Source organism: Pollachius pollachius, assembly GCF_949987615.1.
Source record: "Pollachius pollachius genome assembly, chromosome: 1".
Taxonomy (NCBI): domain Eukaryota; kingdom Metazoa; phylum Chordata; class Actinopteri; order Gadiformes; family Gadidae; genus Pollachius; species Pollachius pollachius.
The window spans coordinates 31,100,009-31,106,651 of record NC_136934.1 but is presented as its reverse complement, the minus strand read 5'-3'; positions in this window follow the sequence as shown (position 1 = coordinate 31,106,651).

Below are 6,643 nucleotides of genomic sequence, written 5' to 3'. Positions count from 1 at the left end.
TAACACCTTAAGTGATGTTTTTTAAACAAACAGTAGCCTATAGTTGGACTTTTGCAGTAACAATCAGAGGCACTAGTGTTAAGACTACAGATTGCCGCAAAGGATTCTGTATAACACGTTCCAATTGAAATGTAACCTAGAGAGTACATTTACCATTTTGCAAAGCACTGTGGGTAGTTTCCTGTTTCGTGCACAGGTTTTATTAGAGCAAATGTTAGCCGTATTACCTAAATATGTATTTTGACATCAATTGGGCCTTCATACCGAGTTGTAACACACGTAATGGAACATACAGACAAATTACTAAACCGCGTTGTACGGATAGGCCTAGGATACAGTTTTGACTTCTTGTGGCGAGTATTAATAAGTGTACTGTGAAAAGTGCACATTGACGAGCATATGTTGGATAGAAAAGGTAAAAGTATTTCATCTCATTTCATTGCTTTCAGGTAATTGGTTCATTCAGGCCACAAGTGTTGGGCGGACTTTTTCGACGTAAAAAAGCCTTCAGTGTGCAGTCAAAAAACACGGCTGACACCTTCGGAGCCAGATATTTTCTTTACTTAAACATGGAAAGAAAGCCCCACCTTGCGGCAGAGCATCAAAAAATCGGTTGAAACTCATATTGCTCCTCTCCACGGAAATCTTTAGTAAAAGGCGAAAGATTTATACGATCTGAAGAGAAACCTGAGTGTTACTGTTCACATGCTTTCGAATGTCCCCCCATTGTCACGTCTAACACCTTAAGTGATGTTTTTTAAACAAACAGTAGCCTATAGTTGGACTTTTGCAGTAACAATCAGAGGCACTAGTGTTAAGACTACAGATTGCCGCAAAGGATTCTGTATAACACGTTCCAATTGAAATGTAACCTAGAGAGTACATTTACCATTTTGCAAAGCACTGTGGGTAGTTTCCTGTTTCGTGCACAGGTTTTATTAGAGCAAATGTTAGCCGTATTACCTAAATATGTATTTTGACATCAATTGGGCCTTCATACCGAGTTGTAACACACGTAATGGAACATACAGACAAATTACTAAACCGCGTTGTACGGATAGGCCTAGGATACAGTTTTGACTTCTTGTGGCGAGTAGCAATAAGTGTACTGTGAAAAGTGCACATTGACGAGCATATGTTGGATAGAAAAGGTAAAAGTATTTCATCTCATTTCATTGCTTTCAGGGAATTGGTTCATTCAGGCCACAAGTGTTGGGCAGACTTTTTCCGACGTAAAATAAACTTCAGTGTGCAGTCAAAAAACCCGGCTGACCCCTTCTGAGCCAGACATTTTCTTTACTTAAACATGGAAAGAAAGCCCCACCTTGCGGCAGAGCATCAAAAAATAGGTTGAAACTCATATTGCTCCTCTCCACGGACATCTTTAGTAAAAGGCGAAAGATTTATACGATCTGAAGAAAAACCTGAGTGTTAATGTTCACATGCTTTCGAATGTCGGCCCATTGTCACGTCTAACACCTTAAGTGATGTTTTTTAAACAAACAGTAGCCTATAGTTGGACTTTTGCAGTAACAATCAGAGGCACTAGTGTTAAGACTACAGATTGCCGCAAAGGATTCTGTATAACACGTTCCAATTGAAATGTAACCTAGAGAGTACATTTACCATTTTGCAAAGCACTGTGGGTAGTTTCCTGTTTCGTGCACAGGTTTTATTAGAGCAAATGTTAGCCGTATTACCTAAATATGTATTTTGACATCAATTGGGCCTTCATACCGAGTTGTAACACACGTAATGGAACATACAGACAAATTACTAAACCGCGTTGTACGGATAGGCCTAGGATACAGTTTTGACTTCTTGTGGCGAGTATTAATAAGTGTACTGTGAAAAGTGCACATTGACGAGCATATGTTGGATAGAAAAGGTAAAAGTATTTCATCTCATTTCATTGCTTTCAGGGAATTGGTTCATTCAGTTCACAAGTGTTGGGCAGACTTTTTCCGACGTAAAATAAACTTCAGTGTTCAGTCAAAAAACCCGGCTGACCCCTTCCGAGCCAGACATTTTCTTTACTTAAACATGGAAAGAAAGCCCCACCTTGCGGCAGAGCATCAAAAAATAGGTTGAAACTCATATTGCTCCTCTCCACGGAAATCTTTAGTAAAAGGCGAAAGATTTATACGATCTGGAGAGAAACCTGAGTGTTACTGTTCACATGCTTTCGAATGTCGGCCCATTGTCACGTCTAACACCTTAAGTGATGTTTTTTAAACAAACAGTAGCCTATAGTTGGACTTTTGCAGTAACAATCAGAGGCACTAGTGTTAAGACTACAGATTGCCGCAAAGGATTCTGTATAACACGTTCCAATTGAAATTTAACCTAGAGAGTACATTTACCATTTTGCAAAGCACTGTGGGTAGTTTCCTGTTTCGTGCACAGGTTTTATTAGAGCAAATGTTAGCCGTATTACCTAAATATGTATTTAGACATCAATTGGGCCTTCATACCGAGTTGTAACACACGTAATGGAACATACAGACAACTTACTAAACAGCGTTGTACGGATAGGCCTAGGATACAGTTTTGACTTCTTGTGGCGAGTAGCAATAAGTGTACTGTGAAAAGTGCACATTGACGAGCATCTTGTGGATAGAAAAGATAAAAGTATTTCATCTCATTTCATTGCATTCAGGGAATTGGTTCATTCAGGCCACAAGTGTTGGGCGGACATTTTCCGACGTATAATAGCCATCAGTGTGCAGTCAAGAAACCCGGCTGACCCCTTCCGAGCCAGACATTTTCTTTACTTAAACATGGAAAGAAAGCCCCACCTTGCGGCAGAGCATCAAAAAATTGGTTGAAACTCATATTGCTCCTCTCCACGGAAATCTTTAGTAAAAGGCGAAAGATTTATACGATCTGAAGAGAACCCTGAGTGTTACTGTTCACATGCTTTCGAATGTCGGCCGATTGTCACGTCTAACACCTTAAGTGATGTTTTTTAAACAAACAGTAGCCTATAGTTGGACTTTTGCAGTAACAATCAGAGGCACTAGTGTTAAGACTACAGATTGCCGCAAAGGATTCTGTATAACACGTTCCAATTGAAATGTAACCTAGAGAGTACATTTACCATTTTGCAAAGCACTGTGGGTAGTTTCCTGTTTCGTGCACAGGTTTTATTAGAGCAAATGTTAGCCGTATTACCTAAATATGTATTTTGACATCAAATGGGCCTTCATACCGAGTTGTAACACACGTAATGGAACATACAGACAACTTACTAAACAGCGTTGTACGGATAGGCCTAGGATACAGTTTTGACTTCTCGTGGCGAGTAGCAATAAGTGTACTGTGAAAAGTGCACATTGACGAGCATCTTGTGGATAGAAAAGATAAAAGTATTTCATCTCATTTCATTGCATTCAGGGAATTGGTTCATTCAGGCCACAAGTGTTGGGCGGACATATTCCGACGTAAAATAGCCATCAGTGTGCAGTCAATAAACCCGGCTGACCCCTTCCGAACCAGACATTTTCTTTACTTAAACATGGAAAGAAAGCCCCACCTTGCGGCAGAGCATCATAAAATTGGTTGAAACTCATATTGCTCCTCTCCACGGAAATCTTTAGTAAAAGGCGAAAGTTTTATACGATCTGAAGAGAAACCTGAGTGTTACTGTTCACATGCTTTCGAATGTCGGCCCATTGTCACGTCCAACACCTTAAGTGATGTTTTTTAAACAAACAGTAGCCTATAGTTGGACTTTTGCAGTAACAATCAGAGGCACTAGTGTTAAGACTACAGATTGCCGCAAAGGATTCTGTATAACACGTTCCAATTGAAATGTAACCTAGAGAGTACATTTACCATTTTGCAAAGCACTGTGGGTAGTTTCCTGTTTCGTGCACAGGTTTTATTAGAGCAAATGTTAGCCGTATTACCTAAATATGTATTTTGACATCAATTGGGCCTTCATACCGAGTTGTAACACACGTAATGGAACATACAGACAACTTACTAAACAGCGTTGTACGGATAGGCCTAGGATACAGTTTTGACTTCTTGTGGCGAGTAGCAATAAGTGTACTGTGAAAAGTGCACATTGACGAGCATCTTGTGGATAGAAAAGATAAAAGTATTTCATCTCATTTCATTGCTTTCAGGGAATTGGTTCATTCAGGCCACAAGTGTTGGGCAGACTATTTCCGACGTAAAATAAACTTCAGTGTGCATTCAAAATCCCGGCTGACCAGTTCGGAGCCAGACATTTTCTTTACTTAAACATGGAAAGAAAGCCCCACCTTGCGGCAGAGCATCAAAAAATCGGTTGAAACTCATATTGCTCCTCTCTACGGAAATCTTTAGTAAAAGGCGAAAGATTTATACGATCTGAAGAGAAACCTGAGTGTTACTGTTCACATGCTTTCGAATGTCGCCCCATTGTCACGTCTAACACCTTAAGTGATGTTTTTTAAACAAACAGTAGCCTATAGTTGGACTTTTGCAGTAACAATCAGAGGCACTAGTGTTAAGACTACAGATTGCCGCAAAGGATTCTGTATAACACGTTCCAATTGAAATGTAACCTAGAGAGTACATTTACCATTTTGCAAAGCACTGTGGGTAGTTTCCTGTTTCGTGCACAGGTTTTATTAGAGCAAATGTTAGCCGTATTACCTAAATATGTATTTTGACATCAATTGGGCCTTCATACCGAGTTGTAACACACGTAATGGAACATACAGACAAATTACTAAACCGCGTTGTACGGATAGGCCTAGGATACAGTTTTGACTTCTTGTGGCGAGTAGCAATAAGTGTACTGTGAAAAGTGCACATTGACGAGCATATGTTGGATAGAAAAGATAAAAGTATTTCATCTCATTTCATCGCATTCAGGGAATTGGTTCATTCATGCCACAAGTGTTGGGCGGATTTTTTCCGACGTAGAATAGTCTTCAGTGTGCAGTCAAAAAACCCGGCTGACCCCTTCCGACCCAGACATTTTCTTTACTTAAACATGGAAAGAAAGCCCCACCTTTCGGCAGAGCATCAAAAAATTGGTTGAAACTCATATTGCTCCTCTCCACGGAAATCTTTAGTAAAAGGCGAAAGATTTATACGATCTGAAGAGAAACCTGAGTGTTACTGTTCACATGCTTTCGAATGTCCGCCCATTGTCACGTCTAACACCTTAAGTGATGTTTTTTAAACAAACAGTAGCCTATAGTTGGACTTTCGCAGTAACAATCCGAGGCACTAGTGTTAAGACTACAGATTGCCGCAAAGGATTCTGTATAACACGTTCCAATTGAAATGTAACCTAGAGAGTACATTTACCATTTTGCAAAGCACTGTGGGTACTTTCCTGTTTCGTGCACAGGTTTTATTAGAGCAAATGTTAGCCGTATTACCTAAATATGTATTTTGACATCAATTGGGCCTTCATACCGAGTTGTAACACACGTAATGGAACATACAGACAAATTACTAAACCGCGTTGTACGGATAGGCCTAGGATACAGTTTTGACTTCTTGTGGCGAGTAGCAATAAGTGTACTGTGAAAAGTGCACATTGACGAGCATATGTTGGATAGAAAAGATAAAAGTATTTCATCTCATTTCATTGCTTTCAGGGAATTGGTTCATTCAGGCCACAAGTGTTGGGCGGACTTTTTCCGACGTGAAATAGCCTTCAGTGTGCAGTCAAAAAACCCGGCTGACCCCTTCCGAGCCAGACATATTCTTTACTTAAACATGGAAAGAAAGCCCCACCTTCCGGCAGGGCATCAATAAATTGGTTGAAACTCATATTGCTCCTCTCCACGGAAATCTTTAGTAAATGGCGAAAGATTTATAAGATTTGAATAGAAACCTGAGTGTTACTATTCTATGCGTTCAAATGTCGGCCCATTGTCACGTCTAATACCTTCAGTGACGTTTTTTAAACAAACAGTAGCCTATTGTTGGACTTTTGCAGTAACAATCAGAGGCACTAGTTATTGTGTTTGTGTAGGAGTCAATGACCACAACGTGTTGCTTCATTCGTTGCGTTTACTGAACTGACGCACAACTCACATTTTACGACCTTGCTGTATAACACTGCTGACAACCTTAAAGACACAGTAACCTGTCAATAGCAGTGCATAACCTACAGAGTCCAACAGGACACATTATGAAAACAAACTGCATGTTTTCAGACATAACATTTTCCCCCCACCCCCCAGGGAACAGAAACATAACATTCACCTCGCACCCCCCCCCCCAATGTCAATGTCACCCTGTCACATAGTCCCCATGCCAGACAGGCGGGGCCCTCATTCTCTGAGGGCGTGCTGGCCCTGAAGCTGCGTCGTGTGACGCTGGTGTGTCCCCTGCCACCCGATTAGGTCCTGGCAGGGGCTGCCAACCTAGAGCTGCCGGCGACAGATGTGAGGCCGGTACAGTGGGACTTGCAACTCTGTGCAGGCGGTTTGAGTGCCAACGAGTCCCGTTCTCCAGTCTGTAAGTGGCCGGCCCCAGCTGCTTAGTCACCCGCAGAGGCTCTGACCAGTATGACTGCAGCTTATTTTGGCGGTGGAGGCGTTTGATCCTGACCCAATCCCCTGCTGAAAGTAAGGGGTCTGCACCCTATGTGTGGCATCGTACTTCTCTTTCATCCGAGCCTGCGAAT